The 13,769-nt window shown below is 46.5% G+C and overlaps 1 long non-coding RNA gene across 1 annotated transcript in view; it reads left to right on the top strand.

Moving 5' to 3' along the window:
• Positions 1-200: 200 nt before the first annotated feature.
• LOC310834484 overlaps positions 201-13,769 on the top strand; it is a 43,668-nt gene continuing 30,099 nt past the window's right edge. The window contains exons 1-2 of the long non-coding RNA XR_014559255.1: positions 201-674; positions 714-2,032. This is a non-coding gene — a long non-coding RNA (uncharacterized lncRNA). The remainder of the gene's footprint in view (positions 675-713; positions 2,033-13,769) is intronic.

Here is a 13,769-nt window from a genome sequence, read left to right as displayed (position 1 = left end):
CTTTTTCTAAGCCGCTTATCCGCTAAGCCGATAAGCCGCTAAAAGCCGCTAATAGCGCTAATCCGCTAAGCCATCAATGGGCTTGCTTCGCAAGACGAAAAAACCGCTAGACGAAGAGACTCGCAGAACGGATTCTTTTCGTCTTGCGAGGAACCACTGTAGTAATGTCTCAATACAGTTGGGTGGGTGTTTGTGTGTGTCAGTCCTTAAATATCAACTGTGCAATGTGCCCCACAGCTGCCCCATTGGCACAAGACTAAGTGGGCTGAGCCCCTGCAACAGGGGGCACAACCAAAAGCCAATTGAATCATTTAGATTGACAAATACTGGCACGTATGTATGCGTTTTGGAAATTTGCAGCAGTTTGTAATGTTAAGAGAGGTGTTCTAAAGAAAAGCACTTTATATATTCATGAGCATTCCCTTAGTGCAGGCTCATGGTTTTTTCCCTTTTCTGGAGGTATAAATGTTCTTAGCAGATGTACAATCACTCCGAAGGCTTCAGGCCTCCTCCTGACTTCTGAAATGCTTCTGGGGAGACTGTAAGTAGCACCTCCTCCGCTCTCAGTCAGCAAAAGGGGATGGCAAGGTGTGCTTCATGGCGCAACTTGCAGCTGCAGTTTAAATTGCCTTAAAAGTGCCATTTAATAGGGCAACATGGGCAGCAGAACCAAGGTTGGTGGTTAATAGGGCAACACTGACAGTACAAGCAAGGTTGGTGGTGGTTCTGCATATTCCTGCCTTGCAGTGGGTTGGGCTGGATGACCCTTGGGGTCCCTTCCAGATATAGATATATATGCAGCATCATATGATTCTTTGGAATGTGCCTCTGAAAGAAGAAACAGAAATAGAATTCCTTTAAGTTACGGGACGTGGGTGGCACTGTGGGTTAAACCACAGAGCCTAGGACTTGCCGATCGGCGGTTCGAAGCCCCGCGACGGGCTGAGTTCCCGTTGCTGGGTCCCTGCTTCTGCCAACCTAGCAGTTGGAAAGCACGTCAAAGTGCAAGGAGATAAATAGGTCCCGCTCCGCCAGGAAGGTAACCGGTGTTTCTGTGCGCTGCTCTGGTTTGCCAGAAGCGGCTTAGACATGCTGGCCACATGACCTGGAAGCTATATGCCAGCTTCCTTGGCCAATAAAGCGAGATGAGCGCTGCAACCCCAGAGTCTGCCACGACTGGACCTAATGGTCAGGGGTCCCTTTACCCTTACCTTTGACAAAGGTCACAAGTTGAAAGTCTGCTGTTGTAAGTCTCGGGGTTAGGGAGAGGGTTAGGCTTAGGGGTCAGGGCCTCCCCCTGACTGTTGAAATGTTCCCAGGGAGGATGTAAGCAGCACCTCCTCTGTTTCCAGTCAAAAATAATGGATGGCCATGTTTGCTTCATGGCTGAACTTGCAGCTGCAGGAGAGGTGTGCATCCCTGAAGTAGGCTTCAAAGTGCCATTTAAGAGGGCAACATTTGCTGCATAACCAAGGTTGCAGGATTGTTCCCCGTAAGGGACTCCTTTGATGTAGCGGGTTGGACTGGATGACCCTTGGGGTCCCTTCCAGAGGTTTATATACCATCATTATTCTTTGGAAAGGGTTTGGCAGATCCTGTGCCTGTTTTTACGCAGACCCCTTTTTCAGTTCTCCTGAAAAGAATGTTCCCCCCCCCCCCGTTATTTCTCAGGTCTCTGGGCTGTGCTGAATTCCTTCTCCCAAAATGGGGGAGGAGAAGAAAGAGGGAAGTTTTGCCTGACAGAGGGAGGGAGAAGAGGGGCCCTCCTGCTGCTTCCTTGTGGGGCGTGAGGGGGAAAGGGGATCTTTGGGCACAAGATCCAAACAGCTCCTTTAACCAAACACCTGATTCACCAGCAGCGTGGCAGCCAAAGGAAAGAGAAGAAAAAGAGGCAAGGCAGCTCCCACACATCCCCATGAAGTTACAAAAGGCAGGTACATCTGCCTAAGTGCACTTCCATCCACTGGAAACACTTCTTAGCAGCAAGGAGCCAAGGGAACGGTGGGCAATACCTAGCTATCTCTCTAAATCGGTAAGGCCGCACAGTCGCTGCACCTCCACAAGGCCTGGTCCTTTGCAGAGGCGCAGCCTGCCTTCTCCAAAGGTGGATTTCAGCTCAAACAGCTGGTTGAAGTGTCTCATTTCCTATCCTCACGCCCGTAACCCTGGCAACCTCCCAGAGAACAGTCTCTATTCTTCGATGGTCAGGGAGATTGCATTTTCCCATGGTCGCTCCAAAAATAGAAACCCTATTATTTAGTACTGTCTTAATACAGTTTGGGAGTGGGGGTGTGTGTCAGTCCTTAAAAATCAACTGTGTAATGTGCCCTACAGCAGGGGTGAAGCAAAGATTTAAGACTATCACCCGCTATGCACATAGGCTTGGAGCCCCAATGGCAGGAGACTAAATGGGCTGAGCCCCTGCAACAGGGGCCAAAACCAAAAGCCATTTGAATCATTTATATTGACAAATACTGGCACGTATTTGTATGCTTTGGAAATTTGCAGTAGTTTGTAATGTTCAGAGAGGTGTTCTAAAGATAATCCCTTTATACGCTCATGAGCATTTCCTTAGAGCAGGCTCACTGTTGTTTCCTTTTTCTGGAGGTATAAATGTTCTTAGCAGATGTACAATCACCCCAAAGGCTTCAGGCCTCCTCCTGACTGTTGAAATGCTCCTGGGGAGACTGTAAGTAGCACCTCCTCCGCTCCCAGTCAGCAATAGGGGATGGATGGCGAGGTGTGCTTCATGGTGCAACTTGCAGCTGCAGTTTAAATTGCCTTAAAAGTGCCATTTAATAGGGCAACATGTACAGCAGAACCAAGGTTAGTGGTTATTCTCCTGCATATTCCTGCCTTGCAGCTGGTTGGGATGGATGACCTTTGAGGTCCCTTCCAGACATAGATATATATGCAGCATCATATGATTCTTTGGAATGTGCTTCAGAAAGAAGAAACGGAAATAGCATTCCTTTAAGTTACGGGACGCGGGTGCCACAGGGGTCCCTTTACCTTTGACAAAGCTCAGAAGTAAGTCTGCTGGTGTAAGTCTTGGGGTTGAGGTTTGGGTCATTGTTAGGGTCGGGGTTAGGGAGAGGCTTGGCCTTATGGGTCAGGGTCAGGGCCTGGGAGGATGTAAGCAGCACTTCCTCTGTTTCCAGTCAAGAGTTATGGATGGCCATGTTTGCTTCATGTCTGAACTTGCAGCTGCAGGAGAGCTGTAGATCCCCGAAGAGGGTAACATTTGCTGCACAACCAGGGTTGCAGGATTCTTCCCCATAAGGGACTCTTGCATGTTCCTGCGATGCAGTGGGTTAGACTGGATGACCCTTGTTGTCCCTTCCAGAGGTTTATATACGCCAGCTCCCTCATTCAATAAAGCAAGAGGAGCGCCGCAACCCCTGAGTCGGCCTTTATGATGGTCAAGTTGCCTCACTTTAGGCTGTGACACCTAAGGGATGCCCTCTGTAAAGTGCTCCACAAAGAATAACCAGAAAAACATACGGTTAGTTGTATGATGGCCAATCACTTCCCCTTCCCTGCCAGCTACTATAGTCTTTCTTGCATAGCAATACATATGATGGATGGGTTTCCCTGCACACACTTCAGGGCAGAAGGGGGAGATGGAGGGAATGCTCTGCCTTTAATGAAACACCTGATTCGACCAGCAACGTGGCAGCCAAAGGAAAGAGAAGAAAAAGAGGCAAGGCAGTTCCCAGACAAATGTGCAAATGTGGGTTGCCTGTATGCCCCCTGTTTTATTCCTTAATGTCGAATGCTACATTTGTCTAAGTCCACTTCCATCCACTGGAAAGGCTTCTTAGTAGCAAGGAGCCAGGGGAACGGTGGGCAATACCTAGCTATCTCTCTAAATGGGTAAGGCTGCACAGTCCCTACACTTCCACAAGGCCTGGCTCTTTCCAGAGGTGCAGCCTGCCTTCTCCAAAGGTGGATTTCAGTTCAAACAGCTGGTTGAAGTATTTCTTTTCCTATCATACCTGTAACCCTGGCAAACACCCAGAGAACAGTCTCTATTCTTCGATGGTCGGGGAGATTGCATTTTCCCACGGATGCTAAAAAAATTGAAACCCTATTATTTAGTAATGTCTTAATACAGTTTGGGGGGGTGTTTGTGTGTGTCAGCCCTTAAAAATCAACTGTGCAAAGATTTAAGACCGGCTATGCACATAGGCTGGGAGGCCCAATGCCACAAGAGTAAGTGGGCTGAGCCCTTGCAACAGGGGCCACAACCAAAAGCCAGTTGAATCATTTACATTGACAAATACTGGCACTTATATGCATTTTGGAAAATTCCAGCAGTTTGTAATGCTAGAGACCTGTTCTAAAGAAAAGCACTTTATACACTTATGAGCATTCCCTTAGAGTAGGCTCATGGTTTTTTTCATTTTCTGGAGGTATAAATGTTATTAGCTTATGTACAATCACCCTGAAGGCGCCAGGCCTCCTCCTGACTGTTGAAATGCTCCTGGGGAGACTGTAAGCAGCACCTCCTCCGCTCTCAGTCAGCAAGGTGTGCTTCATGGCGCAACTTGCAGCTGCAGTTTAAATTGCCTTAAAAGTGCCATTTAATAGGGCAACACTGACAGTACAAGCAAGGTTGGTGGTGGTTCTCCTGCATATTCCTGCCTTGCAGCGGGTTGGGCTGGATGACCCTTGGGGTCCCTTCCAGATATAGATATAAATGTAGTATCATTTGATTCTTTGGAATGTTCTTCAGAAGGAACAAATAGCATTCCTTTAAGTTACGGGACGTGGGTGGCACTGTGGGTTAAACCACAGAGCCTAGGACTTGCTGATCAGAAGGTCAGCGGTTCTAAACTCTGCAACATTGCTGGGTCCCTGCTCCTGCCAACCTAGCAGTTCAAAAGCACGTCAAAGTGCAAGGAGATAAATAGGTCCCGCTCCAGCAGGAAGGTAACCGGTGTTGCCATGTGCTGCTTTGGTTTGCCAGAAGCGGCTTAGTCATGCTGGCCACAAGACCCGGAAGCTGTACGCTGGCTCTGTTGGCCGATAAAGCGAGATGAGCACCTCAACCTCAGTCGGCCATGACTGAGGTTGAGGTGCTCATCTCGCTTTATCGGCCAACAGAGCCAGCGTACAGCTTCCGGGTCTTGTGGCCAGCATGACTAAGCCGCTTCTGGCAAACCAAAGCAGCACATGGCAACACCGGTTACCTTCCTGCTGGAGCGGGACCTATTTATCAGGGGTCCCCTTATCAGGGGTCCCCTTATCTTAAGCTTTATGATGGCAAAGTTGTTTCACTTTAGGCTGTGACACCTAAGTGATGCCCTGCTGGAAAGTGCTATACAAAGAATAACCAGAAAAACATACCTCCCAGTTAGTTGTATGATGGTCAATCACTTCCCCTTCCCTGCCAGCTACTTTATTTAGGGGTTAGGGGGATTTAGGGTTAGGGGGATTTAGGGTTAGGGATTTAGGGTTGGGGTTAGGGTTGCCGCTGCTTGACCAAAGTTTGTCTACTAGAATTTCCTAACTTCACTACAGGTCCCATTTCTGCATTTCAGGGGTCAGACTAGATGCCTCTTGGGGTCCCATCTCTGCATTTCGGGGGTCAGACTAGATGCCTCTGAGGGTCCCATCTAGAAGCCATTTGAGTAATTCAGGTAGGAATAGTTAATATTTACAAACCAGCAATTTCACACCAGTTTTGGACACTTAGAGGTGCTCTAAAGAAAAGCCCTTTCTACATTTATGAGCCTTCAGAGTAGGCACTGAAAGTTTGAAAGGGGAAATAATTTTAAGGCCAAATTCAAATTCCTGCTTGAAATAACTTTCACCAAGAAATTATCATGAATTCTTTTCCAGTAATGACCACACGAGGTCACTGTTTATTTTCCTATTGACGTCTATTCACAGGGGGAAAAGCACATTTCTTCCCATTAGTCGTCTGCTGGCTCCTTTCCCAGCCCTCCGAAATGCGGATGCCTTTATTAAGGCGATGGACGCTTGTTTTTTATCAGCGGTAGATGTAGATGTGGCCAGAAGGGAGATACATGGACTGAGACAAGGGAAAGCCACTGTGCGACAATATCACTCCCGCTTTTTTGCATTGGTCAACGCGCTAGGGTGGGAAAAAGACTCAGCTGCCGTCCGGGACCTGTTCTGGGAGGGGCTGAATGGGCCGGTTAAAGATGAAATTGCGAGGGGGGAGAGACCCCAGACCACTAAGGAAGTCGTCCAGCGAGCGCTGGCCATAGGAGTGCGGCTGGAAGAACGTCCTTGGAGCAAGGATGAAGGACGTTGGGGACGCATGCCAGCTAGATCACCTCCTTTCTTTCCCAGAGAGACAGCGCGCGCCCAGTCCACGCCTCCACTGGGAGGGGGTGAAGAGCCGATGGAGATAGGTGGTGCCAGGGCTCAGACAGCAACCAGAGCCCAAGCACCAGGAGCAGTCAAGGCGAAGCCTCCTAGAGGGAGCAGGAAGTGTTACATCTGCGAAAGTGCTCAGCACATGGCGAAAGAGTGTCCCCAGAGGTTCCACAAGCACACTGCAGCCTCAGCAACAGTAACAGAAGCAGTTCAGCAGAGAGAACCACAGCAGGGAAACGACGGAGTCTGGCTGGAAGCAGAGGCACTGGGGCCCAGCCAGACGAGTCAGTGAAGCAGTCCCCAGGAATCTTACAGCCCACAGACCCCCTCCCACCCAAACCAGTGGTACACCTCACTGCATCACTCCAGCTTCCCAATGGGCTCACCATGGAAGTCCCTATTACCATTGACTCTGGTAGCAATTTATAGGAGTGGATTTCATCAAGCAACATGGCATAGCGCTCCTGCCAGCGACGATGCCCCTGAAAGTAGTCACAGTCGATGGAAGAGAATTGCTGGGGGGACAGGTGGTACAGCAAACGCCGCCAATGATGATGCAAATTGGAAATCATCGGGAAGTCATCAGCTTCAATGTCACCAGCCTGTCAGACACGCCCATAGTATTGGGCATGAGTTGGCTGCACAGGCATAGCCCGGCATTAGCATGGTACCAGCGTCAATTGACCTTCTGCTCCTCCTACTGCGCAGAACACTGCATCCTGACTAGCCAGGAAGACGAGGGGCAAGAGGATGAACCACAGCTACAACCGGGCATGCTGCAAGCGGTACCCGACAAGTACAAGGCGTTTTTGGAGGTCTTCTGCGAGAAGGAAGCGGACAAGCTGCCTCCCCACAGGCCCTACGACTGCAAGATTGACCTTCTGCCGGGGGCGACGCTGCCGACGGGGAGACTGTATTCCATGTCTGAGGATGAACTGCAGGAACTCAGGGAGTTCATAGATCACAACTTGAAGCGGGGATTCATCCGAGAATCAAAAGCAGTGGGGGGCAGTCCTGTGTTCTTCGTGAATAAAAAAGACACGCCCCAAAAGAGGCTGGTAGTTGATTATAGAATTTTAAATTCAAAAACAGCCCACGGCGTTCCCCATGCCCAAGATCGACGACCTGCTCGCGACGGTGAGGAAGGGACGCATCTTCACCAAGTTGGATCTACGTGGGGCGTACAATCTCATACGCATGCGGGAGGGCGACGAGTGGAAGACGGCCATGTTTACGCCGCTAGGTACCTATGAATATAGAGTTATGCCGTTTGGTTTACAAAATGGCTCCCACTGTTTTCAAGCCTTCATGCACCACGTCTTAGCGGGACTCCTCTACAAGAAGTGCGTCTGCTTCCTGGACGACATCCTGATCTTCTCGGAATCACAGGAGGCTCACGAGAGAGACGTCAAGGAGGTCCTGCAGAGACTACGGGAGCACAGACTTTACGCCAAATTGGAGAAGTGCCAGTTCGACATGACGGAGGTGGATTTCCTGGGCTACAAGCTATCCGACAAGGGACTTGCCATGGACAGCGCCAAGGTCCGCTCGGTGTTGGACTGGAAGAGCCCGCGCAATCGGAAGGAGGTCCAGAAGTTTGTCGGCTTTGCCAACTTTTATCGCAAGTTTATCAAGGGGTTCGCCATGCAAATGGCGGCCATCACGGACACCCTCAGCTCCAAGAAGAAGAAGTTCATCTGGACGGAGCAGTCCTTTCAGACGCTCAAGCGTCTCTTCGCGTCCGAAGAGCAGCTGCTGCACGTAAACCCCAGCAAACCCATGAGGGTTGAAACGGACGTCTCAGACAGAGCCGTGGGGGCAGTCCTGTTGCAGCGAGACCCGCAAGGGGACTGGAGGCCCTGTGCCTTCTACTCCAGGAAACTCAGCAAGTTGGAGCAGAACTACACCATCTGGGACAGGGAGTTGCTGGCCATTCATGCAGCCTTCAAGGCGTGGCAGCACTTCCTCATCGGAGCCAAACACACAGTGCAGGTCCGCACGGACCATAAGAACCTGGAGTACTGGCGCACGGCGAGGTTCCTGAACCAGAGACACATCCGCTGGGCGGAGTTCTTTGCGGATTTCGACTTGAGGATAGAATACATCCCGGGAGACAACAACGTCATGGCGGATGCGCTATCCAGGAAACCGCAGTATCTCGAGGAAGAGGCACCGGCGGCGGCCAAGCACATTTTCGCACCGAAAGCGTGGGCATGCGCCTCAGCCACAGTGGACCTGGACGCAGTACGTCACACGCTGCAGACGGACTCCTTCGCATGATTCAAGATGGAGGAGGTGCGCAGCGGCACAGCGAAGGATGAGTTCCAGATACGCGACGGACTGCTCATCAGAAAAGGGGCCCTCTACGTGCCAGGAGACGACCTCCGAGCGAAAGTACTGCAGGGAGAACAAGAGCAGCTAAAGCTAAAGATAAAGAAAAAGAGAAAAAATCTGGGCAACTTTTGCAAACAACTTTAACTCATCACTGCAGATCATCTGTCCCAACTGTGCTGACAGCACAGGAGGTGGAACTAGTGCAGCCTGCTGCAGAAGACATGGCAACTGGAGGATCTGAAACAGTTTTAAAACAAATTTTGGAACAATTGGCAGTCTTAAACCAAAAAGTGGACAATCAAACATCAAAAATTGACCAAGCTACATCCTCTATTGGCAAACTAACTGAACAGGTTTCGCAGCACACTCAGGCAATTGAGAAATTGCAAGGAGCTACGGCAGAAAACTATAAATTAGCTGTGGAAGCCAACCAAAAAGCAGAACAGGCGAACTTAAAGGTGGATGAAATTAAAGGAGAGGAAGACCTTTGAGAAGGCAGGTAGGGGAACAACAAGCCTACCTGGCATTGGTTGAATTGAAAAGTAAAGATAGTAATCTCAGGATAAGGGCTATCCCGGAATTGGAACAAAATAATTTAGAGGGATTTTTGACACTTTTGTTCTCCAAATTCTGGGGAATTGAGGAAGAAAAGGACTTTAAAATTGTGACAGCCTTTAGACTGGGAAAATCAGTAAAGAAAGACAAGCCCAGAGACTGTTTGGTTGCTCTGAGATCAAGAGAAGAAAGGGATAAGATATTAGGCCTACATTTTAAGAAATCTTTGGAGGTAGAAGGTAAAAGGGCCGAAATTTACAGAGATATACCCAAATATCTCTTGGAACTTAGGACTACCTATATAGATTTGACCAAATTGTTGAGACACAACGGAATTCCTTACAGGTGGGAGTTTCCACAAGGACTTTCATTTACTTACAAAGGAAGGAAAATAAAGATTAAATCACCTGAAGACCAGCAGAAGTTCCTACACGACCACGAGGAGGACCTGCAAAAAGGAGCTGCAGCTTCTTGGCCTCCACCACCACCGGGACCATCTCCAAGAGTTATACCACCAGGATCAGGACCAGCATTACCTCCCCCGGGATCGGGAGGAAGCTTAGATACCCCATTGTAGAACCCGTCAATTGATTCAGGATGTCTCTACAGCTTCTTAGTTGGAACATAAATGGCGGAAACTCCCCAGAAAAAAGAAGGAAAGTCTTTCACATTTTGAAAAAGGACCAAACTGGACGTTATCTGCCTACAGGAAACACGTGACAAGGCTCCATAGAAAAGTGTTAATTAACAAAAGACTAGGCCAAGAATTTATTTCTTCAGACAAAGTTAAGAAGAGAGGAGTGGTGATTTACGCAAAGGAGAGCCTGTCACCGAAATTTTTATTCAAAGATGAATATGGCCGAATTTTGGCGATTGAAATACAGACGCAAGGAGAAAAAATTTTGATATTAGGAATATATGCTCCAAATGAGGGAAAGTCGGAATTCTTCAGGAAGCTGCATGAGACTATGCTGGATTATTTGGACTATAGTAACATCATTATGCTGGGTGATAGGAATGGGGTTGTGTCTGTAAATATGGATAAGTCACAAAGTGTCAACATATCGAAAGACGGCAGACTACCCAAAACTTTTTTTGAAATGACAGACAATATGGACTTAGTAGACATTTGGAGGGTTAAGAACCCTCTAGGGAAAGAAGGGACTTTCTTTTCTGAAGCTCATCTGACATGGACACGAATCGACCAAATCTGGACAACTAGAGGACTGGCACCTAAGACTAGAAAAGTGGAAATCTGCCCAAAAACCTGCTCCGACCACAGTGCTTTGAAAGTGGAATTGAGACTTAACACAACCGGTTCTTTTAGATGGAAAATGAATGACACTTTATTAAGAGATCAGGAGATTGTGAAGAAGGCCCAAAAAACTTTAAAGGACTATTTCGAGATAAATTTGAATACTACTGTGGAAAAAAGAACAATCTGGGACGCAAGTAAGGCAGTCATGAGAGGGTTTCTAATACAACAAAACACGATTAAGAAAAGGCTCTGGAATGAAAAGGAGAAGATATTGGAGAAAATAAGAGAAGGAGAGAAAAAATTAAGATCTAGGCCTAAGTCGAAGGACGTGTTAAGAGAAGTGAAATTCTTCAAGGCGCAATATTCAAAACTGATAAACCAAGAGGAGGAATGGAAAATTAAACAAATGAAACAAAGATCCTTCGAATCGGCGAATAAGTGTGGGAAACTGCTAGCTTGGCAGTTGAAAAAGAGACAAAAGCTTAATACGGTTACAAATCTAGAGATCGAAGGGAGAATGGTTCAGAAACCCGAGGAAATCAGAAAGTGCTTCCAGAGGTACTTCAAAGAACTTTATACACAAGGGCCGCAAAAAGCCTCAGAGGTGGATCAATTTCTTAAAACTAATGGATTACAAAAAATACCCCTGGAAATGAGAACAAACCTGAACTGTAATATTACACAGCAAGAAATTGAAAGTGCCATTCAAAATCTTCAACTTGGCAAGTCCCCAGGCCCGGACGGCCTAACCTCCAAATATTATAAAGTTTTAAAGGACTATTTGATACAACCTTTGATGGAGGTTTGCAACCAGATAATGGAGGGAGGGAGGGCACCGGAAACGTGGAAAGAAGCTTTCATCACATTGATACCTAAATCAGAGACTGAAAAGACCCAACTTAAGAACTACCGCCCCATTTCACTCCTAAATGTGGATTATAAAATTTTTGCAGATATTTTGGCAAATAGACTTAAAAAAGTACTAAATGAAGTGATTCACAAAGACCAGGCTGGCTTTCTCCCTGGTAGGCATTTGTTTGACAACACAAGAAACATTATTGACATTTTGGAACTTCTACAAACAAATCTGAACACCAGAGCGGTTTTGATTTTTGTTGATGCAGAGAAGGCCTTTGATAATATTTCTTGGATGTTTATGAAGAAAAATTTGGAAGGGATGGGAGTGGGGCGGGGGTTCGAAAATGGTATAGAAGCAATCTACACAGAACAAAAAGCTAAATTGATAGTAAACAATGTGGTGACAGAGGAGTTTAAAATTGAAAAAGGGACACGCCAGGGGTGCCCTCTATCCCCCCTATTGTTTATTTCAGTCCTGGAGGTGTTGCTAAATATGATTAGAAAGGACCGGTTGGTCCAGGGAATTGAGGTCGGAGTGAAACAATATAAATTGAAAGCATTTGCAGATGACTTGGTATTAACACTTCAGGAACCAGTCTCCAGCACTAAAAGAGTGTTAGAATTAATTTCTGATTTTGGTCGGGTGGCGGGGTTTAAGTTAAATAAGCAAAAAACCAAGGTTTTAGCAAAAAATTTGACAGTTACAGAAACAGATGAGTTCTCCAGAGAAACGGAGCTGAATGTGGTTAAAAAAGTAAAATACCTAGGGGTGTACTTGACCTCCAAAAATTTGAATTTGTTTAAAGATAATTATGAGAAATGCTGGTCAGAAATCAAAAGAGACTTGGATATATGGTCAAGATTGAAACTTTCCTTGTTAGGCCGAATAGCTGCTGTAAAGATGAATGTATTGCCGAAAATGTTATTTTTGTTTCAGGCCCTACAGATCGTGGACAAGGTGGAATGTTTTGGAAAGTGGCAGAAGGATATTTCTAAGTTTCTTTGGCAGGGCAAAAAGCCCCGAATAAAGTTTAAAATATTAACTGATGCGAAAGAAAGAGGGGGATTTGCCCTGCCAGACTTGAGGCTATATTATGAATCTGCAGCCTTCTGCTGGTTGAAAGATTGGATTTTATTGGAGAACACTGACGTCCTGGATCTGGAAGGGTTTGACAATGCGTTTGGGTGGCATGCATATCTGTGGTATGACAAGGCCAAAGTGCACAAATTGTTTAAAAACCATATTGTCAGAAGAGCAATTTGGAGGGTCTGGATAAAATACAAAGACTTATTGGAGAGTAAAACTCCGAGGTGGCTCTCACCGGTGGAGGCCAAGGCACGTAAGAGACCCAACATGGAGGCCCATTGGCCTAAATATTGGGAAATAATTGAAAAAACTGGAGACAATTGGAGGTTGCTAAGTTTGGAGAAATTGAAAACTAAGGTACGAGATTGGTTGCACTATGCGCAAATTCAAGAGGTATTTAAAATAGATAAAAAAGTTGGATTCCAGGTGGAAAAATCGAAACTAGAGACTGAATTGTTAGAGCCAAAAAGTAAACTACTTTCGAGAATGTATAACTTGCTGCTTAAGTGGAATACACAGGATGAGACAGTCAAATCCGCTATGATAAAATGGGCTCAGGATGTGGGGCATAACATTATGTTTGCAGACTGGGAAAGGTTATGGAACACCGGTTTGAAATTCACGGCATGCACTGCCTTGAAGGAAAATATTATGAAAATGGTATACCGGTGGTACATGACCCCAGTCAAGTTAGCCAAGATATATCATCTGTCTGACAACAAATGTTGGAAATGTGGAGAGGCGGAAGGGACATTCTTTCATCTCTGGTGGACCTGCCCGAAAGTGAAGGCCTTCTGGGAAATGATCCATAATGAACTAAAAAAGGTACTGAGATTTACCTTACCTAAGAAACCAGAGGCCTTCCTTCTGGGCATGGTAGACCAGAGAGTGCTTAAGAAGGACAGAACCTTTTTTATGAATGCTACCACAGCAGCAAGGATCCTGATTGCAAAATACTGGAAGACACAAGATTTACCCACGCTGGAGGAATGGCAATCGCAGTTGATGGACTATATGGAACTGGCTGAAATGACTGGCAGAATCCGAGACGCGGGAGAAGAAACGACTGAGGAGGACTGGGAAAAGTTTAAGGACTATTTGAAAAAACACTATAAGCTGTATGAATATTAAAAAAAAATGCACCTTTCAGGAAATTCTAGCTTCAGCAAATGTAAGTTAATGGAATGAAAATTAAGACACAAGAATTCAGAGGTAAAATAATGAAATAACTTTATTGTGTTTAATATAAAACATATAAGAATTGAGCGATAGTAAAATTGAAAATAGGGAACATGATAAAATGGAAGTTACAATAAGTTTTGAAAT

Source organism: Podarcis gaigeae, assembly GCF_964106915.1.
Source record: "Podarcis gaigeae genome assembly, chromosome: 17".
Taxonomy (NCBI): Eukaryota; Metazoa; Chordata; class Lepidosauria; order Squamata; family Lacertidae; genus Podarcis; species Podarcis gaigeae.
The sequence above is the reverse complement of the archived record's forward strand: the minus strand, read 5'-3'. Positions and strand labels throughout refer to the sequence as shown.